The 21311-nt window shown below is 41.1% G+C and overlaps 1 protein-coding gene and 1 long non-coding RNA gene across 3 annotated transcripts in view; one reads left to right on the forward strand and one right to left on the reverse strand.

Moving 5' to 3' along the window:
• Positions 1-21311, forward strand: part of LOC146403860 (uncharacterized) — a 174483-nt gene that overhangs the window by 69610 nt on the left and 83562 nt on the right. The window lies entirely within an intron of this gene.
• The window catches only part of DNAJC5B (DnaJ heat shock protein family (Hsp40) member C5 beta), an 84488-nt gene that overhangs the window by 54681 nt on the left and 8496 nt on the right, over positions 1-21311 (reverse strand). For both annotated transcript variants that reach the window (XR_014842764.1, NM_001206401.1), the window contains exon 2: positions 1792-1911. The gene's annotated coding sequence lies outside the window, so the exon portion shown is untranslated. The remainder of the gene's footprint in view (positions 1-1791; positions 1912-21311) is intronic.

Below are 21311 nucleotides of genomic sequence, written 5' to 3' on the forward strand. Positions count from 1 at the left end.
GTGTGGAACAATAAGGAAGGGTCACTTAGGGGCCTCCCCCCAGTGTCTTCCAGAGAATAGTCCTGGAAACAGTCTGGGGATTCATTCTTCCCTACCCCACAGCCAGTCCTTCTCATACTCTTCACCCCAGTGGAAAAAAGAAGATTCTCTCTCTCAAGCAGCTTTATACATAGAAACACACCAAGACATGGTAACTGGTTATTCTTTTGGTTTATATATTTTTTCATGTCTTTATTTAGAAATCTAATCACACTGTAATCTACTCATGCTAAGTGAAATACAGTAGCTGACTTGTTTTATGTTGTGGATTGAATAATATTTAGAATGTGCTCTTATAGAGAGTTTGGGATTTTTTTTTTCTGTTTCACCTTTGCACTATTCCCAAAAGATCAAAATGTTTCCTTTTAGACGATGATGTCAATTTCTCTTAATTAAGGTACTTTAAAAAACCATTTACATCAATACTGGAACACAAGAAAAAGATGATTAGTCAATAGCTAATCAATGTGGTTAGTAGTTGGCTGGCTTTATAAATTGAAATATAAAGGAACCCGAATACTGCAAGGATGCTTTCTGTGTGTCAAGCAACATCCTGTTCTTTTTCTGTGTCCTTGCTGAGCTAGAAACCAGACTCTTCATATATTATTAATCTAGGTGACATTTAGTTTCAAATTCAGTAGAGTAATATATTTAAACCCTTAGTTGTTTTAATGCGTAAAAATAAAGATAATATACCCTGAGAACACACTAAGCGCAATAGTCAAAACATCCCCCAAAAAACTCTGCTTAAACTTAAATAATGGGGTCACACCCTTATTTAATTCCTTACATAAAATATAATTTTATGAGTTCTTTCTCTGTAGCCTTTTGAATGTTGACATTCCTGTGTAAAATTCAAGTCTTTATTACGTATTCAGTCTCTCATGTGTACTATTAAATGGAGGGAAAAATGTTGTCATGCAAAGTTAAGTAATTTAATTTTGATCATTCAGTACATGATACTTAATCTTCTGAACTTAAATTACTTTCTAGCTGCATAATATCACAATTTCTTAAAGCAGTGACCGCTAAACAGTCACCACCAAACCACATACAGCTCTTTTGTCTCTTGACAAATATATAATTCAGAGAAGGCTCAGCATGCTAATGATGATGGACATCCGATTCAAAATAAACACATATTTTAAAGGTTCTAATTCCAAGAGTCCTGCAAGTGCTATTCTAGATTTTTCATGTTGACATGAAGTGTCTCCTTCAGATTAAAAGAAGGTTCACCTGTAACTATTATGTGAATTCTGAAAAGTGGAAAAAAGAAATCAGTATGCCTTTCTTGGCAGGGTCCCTTCACAGCTGAGAAAATGAATGTGAGCGGGGGATATTAGATCATTAAACAACAAAAACATTTTCCATGGCAGTGGTTGGTGGAACCAACATGCTTTTCCATTTTATTCTTACTTTTGTAATTCCTCTATAGAAATCTATTTATTGGAGCAAAATCTCCTTATTCGAAGAGTATTGTATCTTAAACACACATCCAAAATGCTAACCCTATGTTTTAAACAGCGTGATTATAATTTGCTATTGAAAAATATTATCTCTTATTGCACTGGTACTTTTATAAACAGGAACCTGAAGATAAGACAACTTGGGAATGTTACAAATAACCCACAGTACCTGTTCCTGTAACTCCGATTCTGTGTTTTCAAACAGGAACGACTTGCTGTTTTCAGCTGGTCTGGAAAGAGTCGTGCAAAGGAATAAAGGTAACAAGGGGAAGGAACTATTTCATACCTGTTCCGCTGTTTCAAAGTAAGCCGCTGCTCCTTTCCATCGTTCCCATGCGAGGTTAAGCGGGTCAATGGCGTCAAATTACTTTTCGTTTGTTACTCTATCAGCCAGTTGGTTATCCCTCTGGAAAACATAACAAAGAGAGAATAAAACATGCATGACCATAAAGGCTGCCATTACAAGGCATCCAGTGATAGCAAAATGCAGCTACCTCTAATTTGATCATTAGTCAGCCAGTGCTTGGCTCAGCCAAACGCTGCTGTGGAACCACCTCCAGGTTTCCACCAGAACTTTCAGTTAAGAAAACGTACTTTCTCCTGACATGCAGAGTAGGTTCTTTTATTTATTTTTTATTGAGATACAGTTGACATATTAGTTTCAGGTGTACAATGTAATGATTCAATATTTGTATATATTGTAAAAAATCACCACTGTAAGTCTAGTTAACATCTATCACCATATATAGTTACAGTTATTTTTATTGCGATGAAAACGTTTAAGGTTTACTCTCTTAGCAACTTTCAAATATGCAATACAGTATTATTAACTATAATCCCTATATTGTACATTATATCTCCATGACATTTATTTTATATCTAGAAGTTTGTGCCTTTTGACCAGCTTCACCCCTTTCACCCACCAGTCACTACCACCACTGCCTCCCCAAAACCCCCCACTGCTTATGGCAGCCACCAATCTGTTTTCCATATCTATGAGCCCAGGGCTTTTTTTTAAATCCACATGTGAGATTATATGATATTTGCCTTTGTCTGAATTGTTTCACTTAGCATGATACCCTCAAGGCCATCCATGTTGTCATAAATGGCAATATTTCCTCCTTTTTTATGGCTAAATGATTTATACCACATATTCTTTATCCATTCACCCACTGATATGCACTTAGGTTGTTTCCATATCTTGGCCATTATAAATAATGCTACAGTGAACAAGGGGGTGCAGGTTAATATTTCTGTTTCCTTTGGATAAATACCCAGAGGTGAAATTGTTGGATCATATGGTAGTTCTATTTTTAACTTTTTGAGGAAACTCAGTCCTGTTTTCCATAGTTGCTGCACCAGTTGATATTCTTATATCACCTGTGCTCAAAGGGCTCCATTTTCTCCACATTTCACCAACGTTTATTTTTTGATGATAGCCATTTGGACAGATGTGAAGTGATATCTTATTATAGTTATGACCTGCATTTCCTTGATGATTAGTGATGTTGAGTACCTTTTCATATACCTGATGGCCTTCTGTATGTCTTCTTTGGAAAAATACCTGTTCAGATCCTCTATCCATTTCTAAATTGGATTGCTTGCTTTTTGCTATTGATATGTGTGAATTCTTTATATTATATTTTAGATAACCCATTATCAGATAAACAATTGGCAGATACTTTCTCCCATTTAGTAGCTGCCTTTTCATGTTATTGTGGTGTCTTTTGCTGTGCTTTTTAGTTTGACATATCCTCACTTGTTGGTTTTTACTTTAGTTTCCTTTACTTTTGATATCAAATCCAAAATATCATCATGAAGACAGATGTTGTGAAGCCCACCATCTGCGTTTTCTTCTAGGAGTTTTTTGGTTTCAGGACTTACATTCAAGTTTTTAATCCATTTTGAGTTGATTTTTGTGTACAGTGTAAGATAGTGATCCAGTTTCATTCTTTTGCATGTGGCTATCCAACTTTCCCAACACCATTTATTGGAGAGGCTGTGCTTTCCCCAGGGTATATTCTTGCCTTCTTTGTCATAGATTAATTGACCAAAGAGACATGGCTTTATTTCCAGGCTTTGTATTCTGTTCAGTTGATCTGTGTGTCTGTTTTTACATCAATACTCTACTGTTTTGATTACTATAGTGTGAAGTCAGGGAGCATGATACGCCGAGATTTGTTGTTCTTTCTCAAGCTTGCTTTGGCTACTCAGGGTCAAAATGGGTTCTTTTAAATTTTATTTTCCTTTGGTCTAAGGCTAGTACTAATCAGTTGCTTTAAAATTAGTGGAAAGACCATGTAACATTAATAAGGGGGAAACTGAAATTGCTCACTACATTAATCCAACTATTTTCATATCTTATCCTAATCTTAGTTGAGACACTGAGTCAAGGAGGTCCCGTTATGGCTCAGTGGGTTAAGAACCTGACTAGTATCCACAAGGATGCGGGTTTGATCCCTGGCCTTGCTTAGAGGATTAAGGATCTGGCATTGCCACAAGCTGTGGCATAGGTCGCAGATGTGACTCCGATCTTGCATTGCTGTGGCTGTGGCTGTGGCGTAGGCCCACAGTGGCAGCTCTGATTTGACCCCTAAGCCTGGGAACTTCTATATGCTATAGCCGTGGCCCTAAAAAGAAAAAGAGAGAGAGAGAGAGACACTGAGTCAAAGTGGTAACTGAGGTGGTTTTTAAGAATTAGGGATTTCTTATTAAAATAATGCTTAAACTCTCATATAAAATGAAAAGTCACAAGAGAGAATAGTTCCCTATGGATTTGAGTAAGATCCTGTAGACTGAAAAAGACAGGTGTTACTCCTGAATTTTGCAAAATGGGGTCTGGTTCCTGAAGCTGAAGGTAGAGTTTAAGTTTGTGTCTTAGCATGACAGGTAGCAGAGCCTAGGGCTATTGCGTGTATACATTTCAGAGCACTTTCACCTCTAGATGGCATTGGTTTTCTTAGATAAAAAGGCTGTGTCTTGGAGATGCTCACCTCCAGCCAGAGTTTGGGAAGCCACCCATCATCATGCAAAGAAATAGGGTGGGGAGTGGGGGGAACTAAAGACATTTGGAACTAAATACCCAAGTTCCAGCTTCACTTCACTCTAGGACAGCATTGTTTTTTAAGAAATTAAAATATAGTTAATTTACAATGTTATGTTAGTTTCAAGTGTACAGCAGTCATTCAGTATATATACACACACACATACGTGTGTATATGTACATGTATATTCTTTTTCAGATTCTTTTCCATTATAGGTTATTACAAGATACTGAGTATAGTTCCCTGTGCTGTACAGTAGATCCTTATTGTTTACCTGTTTTGTATATAATAGTGTGTATATATTAATCCTAAACTCCTAATTTATCTCTCCACCCACCCTCCCTATCCCCTTTGGTAACCATAAATTTGTTTTCTATGTCTGTGAGTCTGCTTCTGTTTTGTAAATAAGTTTGTTTGTATCATATTTTAGATTCCATATATAAGCTATATCATATGATGTTTGTCTCTCTGATTTTGTTCACTCAGGATGATAATCCCTAGGCCTATCCATATTGCTGCAAATGCAGTATTTCATTCTTTTTGTGGCAGAGTAGTATTCCATTGAGTGTGTATACCATGTTTTCTTTACCCATTCATCCGTCGATGGACACTTAGGTAGCTTCCATGTCTTGCCTATTGTGAATAGTGGTGCTGTGAACACTGGAGTGCATGTGTGTTTTCAAATTAGAATTTCCATCTTTTCTGGATATATGGCCAGGAGTGGGATTGCAGGATCATGTGGTAACTCTAGTTTTAGTTTTTGGGATTTTTTTTTTGTTTGTTTGCTATTTAGGGCCACACCTGCAGCATATGGAAGTTTCCAGGCTAGGGGTCGAATTGGTGCTGCAGCCATGCAGGATCCAAGCCACATCTGTAACCTACACCATAGCTTATGGCAATGCTGGATACTTAACCCACTGAGCGAGGCTGGGGATAGAACCCACATTCTCATGGATAATAGTTGGGTTCGTTACCACTGAGCCACAACAGGAACTCCCTATTTTTAGTTTTTTAAGGAACCTCCATACTGTTCTCTACAGCAGCTGTACCAATTTACGTTCTCACCAACAGTGTAGGGAGTTTCCCCTTTTCCCGTACCCTCTCCAGCATTTATCATTTGTAGACTTTTTTGATGATGGCCATTCTGACCAGTGTGAGGTAATAACTTATTATAGTTTTGATCTGCATTTGTCTAATAAATAATTAGCAATGTTGAATATTTTCATGTGCCTTTTGGCCATCTGTATGTCTTATTTGGAGAAATGTCTGTTTAGAGCTTCTGCCCATTTTTTGATTGGGTTGTTTGGTTTTTTTATATTGAGCTGTATGAGCTATTTGTGTAAAATCCATCATTTTTATACAATCACCCTCTTATTAAATCACTGCTTTTTAATTTTTTAAGTATTGAATACACTGAGTTTATAATTAAGTATTGCAAAACTCTTAGGTGAAGTAGAACTGTAGCTATGTATCTTATTCATCTAGTCTTTCAACAGTTAGTTACCTACTTGATCCAGGCATTGAGCTAAGTGCTACAAGTATCCCAGCAAACAAACCAAAATGCAGACTCTGGGTTTGTACTTTATAACCTGCAGCAGAGACAGATATTGATCAAATGATTGCTCAAATTAAGGATATAAGTGAGACTTTGGAGAGATGCTGTAAGACCATGTGATCGGTGGAGCAGGGGAAGATCCTGCTTCCCTGAACAAAATAGCCATGCAGACATCTGAAAAGAATTAGATGAAGGGGTTGTTTGTAGAAGCAAATGTATTCTAGGCAGGTGGAAAAGCATATTCAATGGCTCTGGGCATTTCAATTGAAGAAATAAAAGATTTGTGCTGATGTGTGCTATATTACATAGGATATCAGCACATGGCTGTATACCTATGGCTTCTGATAGATAATCTAGAGATATAGCCAGAGATTAATGGAATCATATTCCATTTTAAACTGGTGAGGCTTTCTAAAGGTGGAGAGCTTCAAATAATGTCAGTAAAAGGCAATAACCCATGGTAAGCACATAAATAACTCTTTGATGCAAAATGCACTAATAAGTGTATTCTAAAAGCATTGAATCATTGAAGTTTGAAGAAGGGAACTTCATTGAAACCAACAGTGAAGCCAATAGCTGTTTTTTTGTTTGTTTGTTTGTCTTTTTAGGGCTGCACCCGTGGCATATGGAGGTTCCCAGGCTAGGGGTCTAACTAGAGCTGTAGCCGCCAGTCTACACCACAGCCGCAGCCACAGCAATGCCAGATCTGAGCTGCATCTGTGACCTACACCACAGCTCACAGCAATGCTGGATCCTTAACCCACTGAGTGATGCCAGGGATCAAACCTGCAGCCTCATGTTTCCTAGTTGGGTTCGTTTCCACTACGCCATGACAGGAACACCTGTTTTTTTGTTTTGTTTTTTTAAGATGGGAAAAATTGATAAAGCTTTTAGCCAGGCTCATCAAGAAGAGAGGATCCAAATAAAGAAAATGAGAAACAAAAGAGGAAGAACAGCAATCATTATCACAGGGATACAAAAAACCACAGGAGAACACTATGAACAGTTATATTCCAGCAAATTGGACAACCTGGAAGAAATGGACAAATTTCTAGAAACATACAACTCTCTAAGTCTAAATCAGGAAGAAAGAGACAATATTAACAGACTGATCACTAGTAGTGAAATTGAATCTGTAATTAAAAAGCTCCTAGGAAGCAAAAGTATAGGACTGAACAGCTTCATAGGGGAATTTAGAAAATATGAAAAAGAACTAATATCTATCCTGCTCAGACTGTTCCAAAAAATGAAGAGGCTGAAGTACTCCCAAATTCATTCCACTAGGCCACCATTATTACCCTGATACCAAAGCCAAAGGCGCTACAAAAAAAGAAAACTGTAAGCCAATATCTCTGATGAATATAGATGCAAAAATCCTCAACAAAATATTAGTAAACCAAATTCAACAGTATATAAAAAGGATCAGGTTCTCAATGTGGCTCAGCGGTAAAGAGCCCAGCTAGTATCCATGAGGATGTGAGTTTATTCCCTGGCCCTCTTAGTGGGTTAAGGATCTAGCATTGCTGTGAGCTGCAGTGTAGGTCGTGACATGGCTTGGATCTGCTGTCGCTGTGGCTGTGGAATAGGTTTTCAGCTGCAGCTCCAATTCGACCACTAGCCTTGGAACTTCCCCAGGCATAGCCCTAAAAAAAAAAAAAAAGAAAGAAAGAAAAGGATCATACACCACGATCAAGTAGGATTTATTCCAGTGATGCAAGGATGGTTCAGTATTTGCAAATCAGTGTGATATAGCACATTAACAAAAGGAAGGGTAAAAATTATGTGATCATCTCAATAGGTACCAAAAAAGCATTTCACATAATTCAACATTCATTCAAGATTTTTAAAAAGTCTCATCAAAGTTGGTCTGGAGGGAACATATCTCAACATAAAGGCCATTTATGACAAACTTAGAGGTAACATCATACTCAATGGTAAAAAGCTGAAAGCCTTTCCTCTAAAGTCAGGAGCAAGACAGGGATGCCCACTCCCACCTCTTCTGTTTAATATACTGTTGGAATTCCTAGTCATAGCAATCAGACAAAAAAAGAGAAATAAAAGGCATTTAAATTGGAAAGGAAGAAGTAAAACTGCAGCTGTTTGCTGATGACATGATACTATATGTACCAAAGTAGATACCAAAGTCTCCACCAAAAAACTACTAGAATAAGTGAATTAGCAAAGTTGCAGGATACAAGACTGTTATAGAGGGATCTGTTGCTTTTGTATAGATTAACAATGAACCATCAGAAAGAGAAAGAAAGAAGATAATCCTGTTTAAAGTCATATCAAAAAGAATAAAATACCTAAGAATAAACTTAACCAAGGAGATGAAAGATCTATACTCTAAAAACCATAAAACTTTGATGAAGGAAATTGAAGATAATACAAAGAAATGCAAAGAAATATATCGCATGTTCTTGAACTGGAAGAATTAATATTGTTAAAATTGCCACACTGCAATTCCTGCTGTGGTGCAGGATCTCACTGCAGCAGCTCAGATCACTGCAGAGGTGTGGGTTCAATCCCCAGCCTGGCACAGTGGGTTAAAGTATCTGGCATTGCCACAGCTGTGTGGCGTGAGTCATAGCTGTGGCTTGGATTTGATCCCTGGGCCAGGAACTTCCATGTGCTATGACTATGGCCATTAAAAAAAACGGTGGCCATATTACCTAAAGCAATCTACAGATACAATGTAATCTCTATCAAAATATCCACGACATTTTTCACAGAAGTAGAACAAATAATCCTAAAATTTATATGGAATTACAAATGACCCCAAATTGCCCAAGCAGACTTGAGACAAAAAGAACACAGCTGGAGCTATCATGTGCCTGACTTCAGACTATACTACAAAGTTCGTAAGCAAAACAGCATGGTACTCACATAAAAACAGACACATAAGTCAATTGAACAGAACAGAGAGCCCAATTAATAGTCAGTTAATCTACAACCAAGGAGACAAAAGTATACAGTGGAGAAAAGGCCGTCTCTCCAATGAGTGGTTCTGGGAAAACTGGACAGCTATATGTAAAAGAATGAAGTTAGAACGTTTTCTCATACCACATAAAAATAAACTAAAAATGGACTGAATACCTAAATGTAAGACTGAAACCATAAAACTGCAAAAAAAGAACATAAGCACAACACTCTTTGACATAAGTTGTAGCAATATTTTTTTGGATCTCCTAAGGCAAAAAAAAGCAAAAATAAACAAATGGGACCTAATTAAACTTAAGAGCTTTTACACAGCAAAGGAAACCATCAACAAAATGAAAAGGCAACCTATGGATTGGGAGAAAATATTTTCAAATGACGTGACTGACAAGGTAATATGCAAAATATACAACTCAACATCAGAAAAAAACCAATGCAATTAAATATTGGCAGGACTGAATATTTTTCCAAAGAAGATATACAGATGGCCAATAGACGCTTGAAAAAATGCTCAACATTGCTAATCATCAGAGAAATGCAAATCAAAACTACAATGAGATATCACCTTGCACTTGTCAGAATGGCTGTCATCAAAACAACACAAGTAACAAATGTTGGCAAGGACATGGAGAAAAGGGAACTCTCTTATGCTGCTGGTGGGAATGTAAATTGATGTGGCCACTATGAAAAACAGTACAGAGATTCCCCAAAAGCCTAAAAATAGAACTACCATATGATCCACCACTTCTACTGTTAGGTATGTATCTGAAGAAAATAAAAACACTAATTTGAAAAGATACACTCATCCTTGTGTTCATATTAGCATTATTTATAATAGCCAAGATATGGAAGAAACCCAGATGCCCATTGACAGACAAGTGGATAAAGATTGTGTGTGTGTATATGTGTGTGTGTATACAATGGACTATTACTCAGCCATAAAAAGAATGAAATTCTGCCATATGCACAATGTGGATGGACCTAGAGAGTATCATGCTTAGTGAAATGAGTCAGAGAAAGACAAATACTCTGATATCACTTATATGTAGAATCTGAAAAATAAAACAAATGAATAGAACAAAAGTAGACTTACAGATATACAGAACAAACTAGTGGTTACCAGTGGGGAGAGGAAAGGAGGGAGGGGCAAAATGGGGGTATGGGTTTAAGACATACAAACTGCTATGTATAAAATAGATAAGTAACAGGGATATATTGTACGGCACAGGAAAATATAGCCATTACTTTGTAATAACTTTAAATGGAGTATAATCTATAAAAATACTGAATCACTGCTACACACCCAAAGCAGTGTAGGAGTTCCCACCGTAGCTCAGCGGAAACAAATCTGACCAGCATCCATGAGAATTCAGGTTCGATCCCTGGCCTCGCTCAGTGGATTAAGGATTCGGCATTGCCGTGAGCTGTCATGTAGGTCCTAGATGTGGCTCAGATCCTGCATTGCTGTGGCTGTGGTGTAGGCCAGTGGCTACAGCTTCAATTTGACCCCTAGCCTGGGAACCTCCATATGCCACAGGTATGGTCCTAAAAAGACAAAAAATAAATAAGTAAATTAAATGCTGAATCGAACATTGAATTACAAATGACAGAGAATCTTCTCTTATAAGTGCACATGGCCAGATGGCTCCTGCAGCAATCACAGGCCTGGGAGCAAGGCAGTCCTTTATGTGCCTTCTGGGCCCACCACACCAAGCAGATCACTGCCTTGCACCGATTTCTAGTGTCCATAGTGGATTCTCCAGTGGTGCATTTCAACTAACTCATTACGATAATGGCAATGACTTTGTGCCTTCTATTGTAGATATACATTTTCCCCTTATTTTGCCAAAGTTGTCCGTTTTGGATGAACTAGGGCCCACTAAATTGTAAATCAACTCAGCACAGATTTTTTTTTTTTTTTTTTTTTTTTTTTGTCTCCAAAGCCACCTTCTATCTCGTATAGTGTTACTTTACTGTCGACCACATGTCCCTGCTAAGGACAGTCTCACGCTCTGCTGAATGCCTTTGGAAGGTGCCCAGAATTGAGTAGGTAGAGCTGAGCGGCCTCTCCTGGTGGGTGAAGGTAGACAGGCCCCTTTCTGAACAAGTTACCTAATCAGATGCAGATTCTTCTACAGCTGCGTGCACACACACATCATGGTTTCTAGGCCTGAGGGTTTAGATGGCTTCTGCTGGTCTCCTCCCTGCTGCCCACTTAGGCAGGCACGTGCACAGCTTGGGCTCTCCTCATAGGCCTCACAGCTCCAGAGCTGAGCCCAGCTGTCCCTTCCCAAGGCCTCACCACCAGTGTCAAGCCTCCCATAGGCATCCCCAACTGCTCTCCTGCTGTTCCTTCCAGACTCTTCCATGAGTCATACAGTTTCCCATAATGCTCCAGAAACCATGAACATTCTGCCAGATGTCCTCACAATCAGGCCGTCTGTGGGAGCTGGTCCCAGACCGCACACACACAGTCTGGTCAGCGGCCCCCTGTCACCAAAGCCCCCCTAGGTCAGGGTAACAGCCATTAGGGGCTCAGCCCTCCTCACAGGGTCTCCTCTCTCAGGCTTCTCCATTCTCTCAGGGCCAGGCCTCACCCCCAGATACTAAGTGGAACTCAGGAAACCAGTTTTAAATAACTGGCCTGGAAGTAACTAGCTGGGTCCCTACACAAGTTAGCTTCTGACCTGGGACACATTCTAAACCCTCCCGAAAAGCTGACTGGAGCTCGTCAGATGGGGTGGGAGGGTGAGTGACAGGTGCATCCCCACGGAGGAACCCTTGGCTGGGTTCCGCAGCCTCAGGCCCCAAGTCTTGGACGTCTGGAAAGTGCCCTCAGTAGTCTTCTCTGTAACTTTCTTAGAGACCTAGGCAAAACAGTCAAATGAACAAATTTTCAACATTTGTTCTCAACGTGCAAAAGGCAAGGCAGAGCAGCTATTCCGTGAGACTGCGTCGCCCTCTGGTGTTCAAATAGTAATGAACTGAAAACAGGGTTTTAACTTTGAAATATTCTTTGCCCTGAATCACCTGGTTTTTTGTTTTTCTTCTTTTCTTTTTTTTTTTAAGTATCCTGACGCCTCTCCCTCAGCCACCTGAGATTCTGGGACTCGCCAAAAAAAAAAAAAAAAAAAAAAAAAACACTCATGGAAACCTCAGGGTGGGGCAAGCCATGTCTAAAGGGGATACCACCCTCTTGCTGCATTCTTCTGACGCTGAAGTTTTGCAGTAGTTTTGAGTAGCTAGTAAGTTAGGGGATTTAAATTAGAATCTTATTTTAAAAATCTGTTTTGAAGCTTTGGTCTGAAGGGGGAAACTTGGGGGCAGTTATTGAAATTCTGAAGTCTCAGACCCATTGGTTGGACCAGGACAGAAGAACCAACAGAGATCCAGGCAGCAGATTCACAAGCAGTGAATCAGGGCCTGCTGGCTGTGCTGGGGAGGCAAAGGCCAAGAAACATTCCCTCTCTGTCTGGCACAGTGCAGAGGTCCCCAGATGGCAGGTCTTAGTCAGGTTTTCCTTGCCCAGCAGGGTGTGCTAAGTGTTTTATTTAAAGGAAGACACACACATTCCAGTCTGAAATGGTTACCCTGGCGTCACACTCAGCAACCTTGACCCATGAGGCATCTGAGTTTACAACTCTGGGTTACCACCTAAAAGAGGAGGCAGCATGTCTACACTTACAGCATCATCCGCAGTACAAGGCAGCTAACAAGGAGCAGGTGACGGCCCAGAACATGTGCTGGTGGAGGTGGAGGGGTCGTTCCCTGGGAGCCAGAGCACAGGGAATAGGGACCTTTCTTCCACAGTTCTCCATGGGGACTTCCACTTGCCTTGTGCCCAAATTTGATGGCATGGCAGGTGTTTCCATTTTCTAGCAATGCTGAGCAAGGATAGTTCAGACTGGCTGATTTGTAGCGATGGAAGTGTATCCTCTCACAGTTCTGGAGGCTGGAAGTCTGAAATCAAGGTCTTGGTCAGGATGGTTCCTTCTGGTGGCTCTGAGGGGACGTCTACTTCACAACATCGTCTTAAGTTTTCTGGTGTTGCTGGGAACCCTTGGCGTACCTCGGTCTCTGCCTCGCCCGCCGTGGCGTCCCCCTGAACCTGCGCCCTCATGTGCTGTTCCCTGTGTGTATCTGTTGGTGCGGATCCTGTCATAAACACTACAGTTACACCGGATTAAGGACTCGCCCTACTCTAAGATGTCCTCATCTTCACTGACATCTTAATTACCTGTACCAAAATCCTGCTTTCAATAACATCACATTCACAGGGACTGGAGGTTGGGACCTATCTCTTTTAGTGACACAAATCCACACAGGACTGTAAGGTGGGACAGATTTGAAGGTTATATTTAGGCCTACTCAGCAGTTTGCTGGAAAATGTTTAACAACTGGATCTCCAGGGGGAGAAAAAGCCCTAGTGTGTAGTGTTTGCAGATTTCCATGATGTAACTATTCCTCCCAGGCTTATTTCAAGGTACCAACTTAATACCTAGTTTGCAGAAATTCCAGGAAATTTAAGAGTGCATGGCCCTCATCCACTGGTACTAACTAGATCCAGCCTGCCCTTGAACCTATTATATTTTAAAATATCAACAGCTAAAAGGTGTTATCCATATAATTTGTCTTATATGTTTACATATTGAGGCCAAGATGCCCCTATAGCTTTTGATTATCTGTATATAAAATGACCGATTGTGTATCGTTCTATCAAGTTTTAAATCTGTGTGTGCCTTTGGGCCATTCTGTATCCTGAGCCTCCCTTACCAGAAGCAGCATCAGCATCAGCCTCCCTTACCAGCCCTTCCAGACACCCTGCGCACCCGCCGCCCCCAGCTGTGACGTCCCTGCACAAGTCCTGTTCTCCCCATGGCCGTCCCTGGGTCTGACAGCTCACCCATATTCTCTCAGGACCCTGGCACTCAGCTCTCATGCAGTCCTCCCAGCCAGCACCCTCTCCCACATGGCTCCTTGCCCTATTCAGACACCTGCCTGTCCTCTAGCTTACAAACTTGAACTCCAGCCTCCCCCATGATTGCCTGCCTCACCAGCCAGCCCCACCCCCACCCCCAAGTGCATGGTACTTACGTCTCACTAATAATTCTAGCTCCCCAAATCTATCAGCCTTGTTCTTTTCTTCACCCCTCTCCTCATTCAGCATAGTCTGACACCACTGAAACTCTAGTATTCCCTTGTCCATACTCCTAATTCCTTCTCCCACCCCATCCAGTATTCAGTTGTTGAGCCTCTGGTGAGGCAGATGTTACCACCAAAGACCATGGTCTCCAATCCCAGCTGCAGCCCTGCCCCATACGCTGTGTGTGTGTGTGTGTGTGTGTGTGTCCCAGGGGAACCATAATCCTTCCAACATTCTCTGCCACCCTCCTCCCGAACTCTTACCTCACTTCCAACAAAAGATATTGTGTCCTACATCACAGGGAAAAATATAGAGTACTCTATTATTTACAAAATATTTTCACATGTGTTCATTTGACCTACATAGCAACTGGGACAGATAGGCAGGGAAAATGTTCTTGTTCCCATTTGACAAACCAAGAACCTGAGGCTCAGAGGAGTTTTGTGTGAGCAGACGGTTATGAACAGAGCCTGGATAGGCGCACGCGTCTCCCAGCTCCAAGAATCTCCAGTCAAGCAGTGAAATGGATATTTGTCCAAGGGCAACAGCAAGTCCTTGGCAGCCAGGACAAGCACCAATGTCTCTGAGACCTTTCTTTTTTTTTTTTTTTTTTTTTTGATTTATTTTTTTCCCACTGTACAGCAAGGGCATCAAGTTATCCTTACATGTATACATTTTCCCCCCACCCTTTGTTCTGTGCAATATGGGTATCTAGACATAGTTCTCAATGCTACTCAGCAGGATATCCTTGTAAATCTATTCTAAGTTGTGATGAGAAGCCCAAGCTCCCGATCCCTCACAACCCCTCCCTCTCCCATCAGGCAGCCACAAGTCTATTTTCCAAGTCCATGATTTTCTTTTCTGTGGAGATGTTCATTTGTGCTAGATATTAGATTCCAATTAAAAGTGATATCATATTATATTTTTCTTTGTCTTTCTGACGAATTTCACTCAGTATGAGATTCTCTAGTTCCATCCATGTTGCTGCAAATGGCATTATGTCATCCTTTTTTATGGCTGAGTAGTATTCCATTGTGTATATATACCACATGTTCTGAATCCAGTCATCTGTTGATGGACATGTGGGTTGTTTCCATGTCCTGGCTATTGTGAATAGTGCTGCAATGAACATGCAGGTGCATGTGTCTCTTTTAAGTAGAGTTTTGTCCGGATATATGTCCAAGAGTGGGATTGTGGGGTCATATGGAAGTTCTATGTATAGATTTCTAAGGTATCTCCAAACTGTTCTCCATAGCAGCTGTACCAGTTTCCATTCCCACCAACAGTGCAGAAAGGTTCCCTTTTCTCTACAACCCCTCCAGCACTTGTTTGTGGACTTATGAATGATGGCCATTCTGACTGGTGTGAGGTGGTGCCTCATGGTAGTTTTGATTTGCATTTCTCTTATAATCAGGAATGTTGAGCATTTTTTCATGTGTTTGCTGGCCATCTGCATATCTTCCTTGGAGAACAGTCTATTCAGGTCTTTTGCCCATTTTTCCATTGGTTGATTGGCTTTTCTGCTGTTGAGTTGTATAAGTTTCTTATATATTCTAGAGATTAAGCCCTTGTCGGTTGTATCATTTGAAACTATTTTCTCCCATTCTGTAAGTTGTCTTTTTGTTTTCTTTTGGGTTTCCTTTGCTGTGCAAAAGCTTTTCAGTTTGATGAGGTCCCATGGGTTTATTTTTGCTCTTATTTCTATTGCTTTGGGAGACTGACCTGAGAAAATATTCATGATGTTGATGTCAGAGAGTGTTCTGCCTATGTTCTCTTCCAGGAGTTTGATGGTGTCCTGTCTTATATTTAAGTCTTTCAACCATTTTGAGTTTATTTTTGTGCATGGTGTGAGGGTGTGTTCTAGTTTCATTGCTTTGCATGCAGCTGTCCAGGTTTCCCAGCAATGCTTGCTGAATAGACTTTCTTTTTCCCATTTTATGTTCTTGCCTCCCTTGTCAAAAATTAATTGACCATAGATGTCAGGGTTTATTTCTGGGTTCTCTGTTCTGTTCCATTGGTCTGTCTGTTTTGATTCCAGTACCACACTGTTTTGATGACTGTGGCTTTGTAATATTTTTTGAAGTCTGGGAAAGTTATGCCTCCTGCTTGGTTTTTGTTTCTCAGGATTGCTTTGGCGATTCTGGGTCTTTTGTTGTTCCATATAAATTTTTGGATTCTGAGACCTTTCTTATCCATCTCCAGAGTGTGCTGCCTTCTTGGCAATGGTGATATTGCTCTCAAAGCATCTGAGATTCATTTCCCCGTTATGTTTAAAAGATTAAAAAGTAGAATGATCTTGAAAACAAGCAATTTTACTTTCCTTTCTTTTGAGAGTTGTTCTCGCCAATGATTTTTTTCCCTGTGTAAGTATTTATTTGATTGTGTTCTCAGAGCCTTGGCTGAAACGAGCCCATTTGCCCTCAGCTTCTATCCTCAGGTTCACAGGCTCTGGAAACACCACCAGCAAGGAGAGAGAGAGATCCAGACCATGGATCTGATCTAGAAATATCGTTTTGCAGAGCCCAGATGTGTGCCTGCTGGCCTGTGGAAGGTGCCGTGGGGAATCCTCTGGGTGGAGTCATGCAAACTTGCTGTCGAGCTGATTTTGTAGAAACACATGATGTAAGCCAAAGCCACTTCCATTGGGAATGGGGGCCACAATGAGTCATTCACTGCAATTCCAGACAGATGGGACTCGCAGCTCTTTCTGGGGCCTTCCAGTGAAGCCTCCAGACCAAGGGGAATCTGCTTCTGTCTATAAAAAGGTCCACCCTATCCCAGTTTCTCTAGCAATACTTTGGTTTGTTCTGCACCTCCATCGTTGTCCATTGCTGTACATGGAGGCAGACATGCAAAAGAGGTGCTCATCTCCCTTGTCATCTGGTGCAGCCTGCACATCTGCCCCTCAGATGCTGCCTTGGAGATATGCTCTCCTTCCGCCCATCTCCACTGGCTGGGACTGGGAGGCAGCCCTGCCTCCAGCACATCAGAACTGATATCTATGAGGACACCAGAAGCGCCGGACTGGGAAGCGAAGGACTTGGCTCCTACCCATGAATTTGGGTAAGAGGCAGGCAGCCCCCACCCCCACACCAGAGCCTCAGATTCCTCCTGTCTGGGGCAAGAGGCTTGCTGTGGCCCAGCTAACTCGCCAGCACAGTAAGGACTGCTTATGTTGTCACAACAAAGGGGACTCCCAGAAAGCAACCCAGAGAGTCCTACAGGGAGAGGGGACAGAGGAGTCTCCTTTAATAGAGATTGATTTAGGGCTCCCAGGAAGTGCACCCCTGGACAGCATTTCCTGAGAGTGCTGGTGGAGGAAGAAAGTGAGGAGCAGCGGCATGCCAGGCCGCAAGGAGCAACCCAGACGAGGGGAAGCCCAGACCTGTTCCATGGGTGAGTCAGCAGACACCTGCAGAAGTATCCATGAATACTCTAAACTGGCTTCATGGGTAGTTCTGGGGAGGAGTAGAACAGGATTGGATTGTCCCACAAGGACATTTAAGGCGATGAAGGGCACTCTTGGTGGTTCCAAGGATAGTGCTTTAAGAGGGACGTCTCATAGTCCCTGCCCTTGGCGGCCATGGATGACAGGGTCCCCCTCTCTCTCCCCCAGCAGAGCGTGGTGGTGGGGAGAACATGGGTCATTGTGAACATTAGCTGTTATTACCCATGCAAAGCACAAGCATGAGACTTTCAATAATGAGTAGCACCTAGTTGTGTTCTGGGGAGGACCTCAGAGGGAAGGAAAGTAGAACCCTCCTATAGCTCCAAGTTGCGCTCAAGTCCAACGTGTTCAAAACTGTGAAGACAAAATTGAGCCCCTACCCGTGCTACCCTGAACATTAACCGTAGCCAGTGCCTTCAGATATGTCTCACCCCAAGGGGGGAGCCTCAGGACCATGGAGAGTACAGCATCAGGGCTGGGAGGCGGTGATTACACCAGTTAGGAATTCACAGGAGTCATTTAGACCTGGGTTAGAATATTACTTCTGCCATTTATTAGCTGTGCCACCTTAGACAAGCTATTTCAACTCTCTGAACCTCAGTTTCTTCATTCTAAAATGTACAAACATTTATTGAATAAACTTCTGTTGAGAAAATGGGAATAAGACTGCTTTCCCTATGGGTCTTTGTGGAAATTAAATGAGATAATTTTTTAGCCTATTGATGACATAATAGGTATGTTTGTTAATTTTATGTACCAACTGGACTGGGCCATGGGGTGCCTAGATGTTTGGTCAAACGTTACTCTGGGTGTGTCTGAGAGTGTTTGCGGACGAAATTAACATTTGAATCCGTAGAACCCGAGTATAACAGATTGCCCTCCCTAAGTAAATGGGCCCAATCCAATCAGTTGAAGATCTTAAAACAACAAGATTGACCCTCCTGTAAGTAAGAGGAAATTTCCTCCTCCCAGACTGCCTTGGGCTGGGACATCAGTTTTTTTCCTGCCTTTGGACTTTTAACTGAAGTATTGGCATTTCCTGGGTCACTAGCCTGCTGGCCTTTGGATTGGAGCCACACCATTGGCTCTCGTGGGTCTCCAGCATGCTGACTACAAAGCTTGGGACTTGTCAGCCTCTGTAATCGTATTAGCTAATTCCTTATAGTAAATAATATACAGATATATGGATAGATATTTTTCCTATAGGTTCTCTTTTGCAAGAGAACCCTAATACAGCAAGTGCAAAATAACCCTGAAAAGGTTGTTTTTATGATTGCTATTTCTGTTATTTCAGAACTCGGCGAGACATGTTGTCTATACATAAAGCTGATTGAATTTATGTTGTTTAAGAGACAGGAAATGCTAATAATAGCCTAAATAACATTTGTTATTCATATTATTTAAGATGCCTTTGATCATCTACAACAAACATAACATATATGCATGTGTATATCAAGATACTATATGCACATTATGTTTATATATGTATGTATATCATAATGTTCATTATATGTTATATGAAATTGCATATATAATTTTGACAATATTATTACTTTAATCTCCGGGAAAGACATTTTGGATATGTATTCATAGTTATCTTCTTGTTTTCATGTCTTTCGAAAATTTTAAAATTATATAATTTGTACTACTAATGTTTATACTGAAGATTCTTAACTATGATGAAATCGCTGAAATGCAAACTTGACTTTCATCTAAAGATGGTAAAGAACACCCCCAGAGGCTTCCTCTCTCTGCAGTCTGCAGAGGTAGTGAAGGACCCCAGTACAAAGACAAGCGTGGACCCAGAGAAAGCTGCCACTGCGAGACTAGGCATCAGGAAGAGGTCAGTGGCGGCCAAGGAGGGTAGAGCAAGTCCACTTTGACTTGAGGCTGGAGATGTGCTGTTCCCCGGTGATAGGAGGGACCTTAAAATGATTCATAAGGAAAGGAAAGATGCAGTCAGAAGAAACTGAATGTTCAGTGACTTCGTTCCCGGTGGGAATAAAGGTCATAGGGCTCCAAAGGGTATTTGATCAAGAATTGTACAGGCCATGACTGAGAAAGGATAATGTAGGAAGCAGACGAGGAGAGCTCGGGGTGGTGTCAAAGGACATTTTTTTGGTTTTCTGGTGATGACCATAGTAGACCCTCTGCAAGGAATGCCAGGAAGCCTTTGAGGGACACCAGTGACCTGGCAGGCAGGAGACTTGCCTCCTAGTCAAGGCTTTCCACTGAAATCCAAGCTGGGAGGAAGAAAGGGTCTGATCACAGTTTTCACTGTGAAGGGCAATAGAGGTTAAAATGCCCAATGATTATTTTTATAAAAATAGTAGGAAGACTATCAGGGGCAATACTTAGAGGCACAGATGCCTGTTTGCCAAGATTTATTGAGTTCCTAGGTACCCTGGGAACTCTTACACATGAATGAGACCCAGGCCCTGTATCAACTGCTGTGCCCTCTAAAAGCAAAGTGTCTGAGCCACTATTGACCAGCCTTGTTGAAAGTGTCATCTCTGAGAAAGACAGATCCACTACTCTGAGCTTCATTCTGACTCACAAAGAACTAGTCTCTGATTAGCAGTGGGGCTGTGACGCTTTAGAGTTTATAACACCCTTGGTGTGGCTGTATAAGTAAAGGATTTTCAAAGAACATTCCACAGATTTAGAGAAAAGATTGGTCTTTTGCTCAAGGAATATGAATCTAATAAGCCAAATTGATGCTTCCAGCAGAGATGACACCATGAGGGAAGCAAACTTAGGGTGTGCTAAATTTGTGCAGCTGCAGAGGGAGTTCTCTTACTTCAGATCTGAAAAGAGACCTGTGTGAAAAGATGGAAAGAGAAATGCCCTAGGGTGGGACTCTAAGTGGTTTAAAGCAATAGCACAACAGGGGCTGAGGATGGTGGCTGAGGATAAGGACAGGTAAGAGCACTTGAAAGCCAAGTTTGATTTCAGTATAATCAGTAAGGGGTTTGAGAGACAACTGCAGGAGTAAATCATTGTAGACATCAAAAAGAGTGAGGCACATCTACACAAGCTTATATAAAAACGGTGTAACAAAATACACTTTCACAGTTTAAAAAAAGCAAGGCATATGTATACTAAACTATTTTTTAAGAGTGAATCTCTGTGTGCATAATACAGACTTGGACACATTTGTGTACACATAGAACATTTCTGGAGAGGGTGTAAAACTTGCAAAAGCTCCTTGAAGGAAAAGGACTAGGGACTGGGGTGGGAGGGAGAATTGTTTTTCATAGCATAACATTCTTCACTGTTTAATTTTTTTTTACAACATGCACATATAACTTTTCAATTTAAACACTTTTAAAAATTGAATTATAATTGGTTTACAATGTTGTTCCTCAATAGAAAAGTGATTCAGCTATGTATACACGCACACATGCACACACACATATATATGTATACGCACACACACTCATATTATTTTCCATATGGTTTAATCACAGGATACTGAGTATAGTTCTCTGGGCTATAACTAGGATCTTGTTGTTTATCCATTCTATATATAACAGTTTGCATCTGCTAATCCCAAACTCCCAGTCCATCCCTCTCACCACTCCTCTCTCCCTTGGTAACTGCAAATCTATTCTCTGTGAGTCTGTTTCTGTTTCGCAGATAAGTTCATTTGTGTCATACTTTAGATTCCATATACAAG

Source organism: Sus scrofa, chromosome 4 (genome assembly GCF_054392235.1).
Source record: "Sus scrofa isolate SSC_HxYL_T2T_F1_AM1 chromosome 4, Sscrofa_HxYL_maternal_Yorkshire_Landrace_v2.0, whole genome shotgun sequence".
Lineage (NCBI taxonomy): Eukaryota > Metazoa > Chordata > Mammalia > Artiodactyla > Suidae > Sus > Sus scrofa.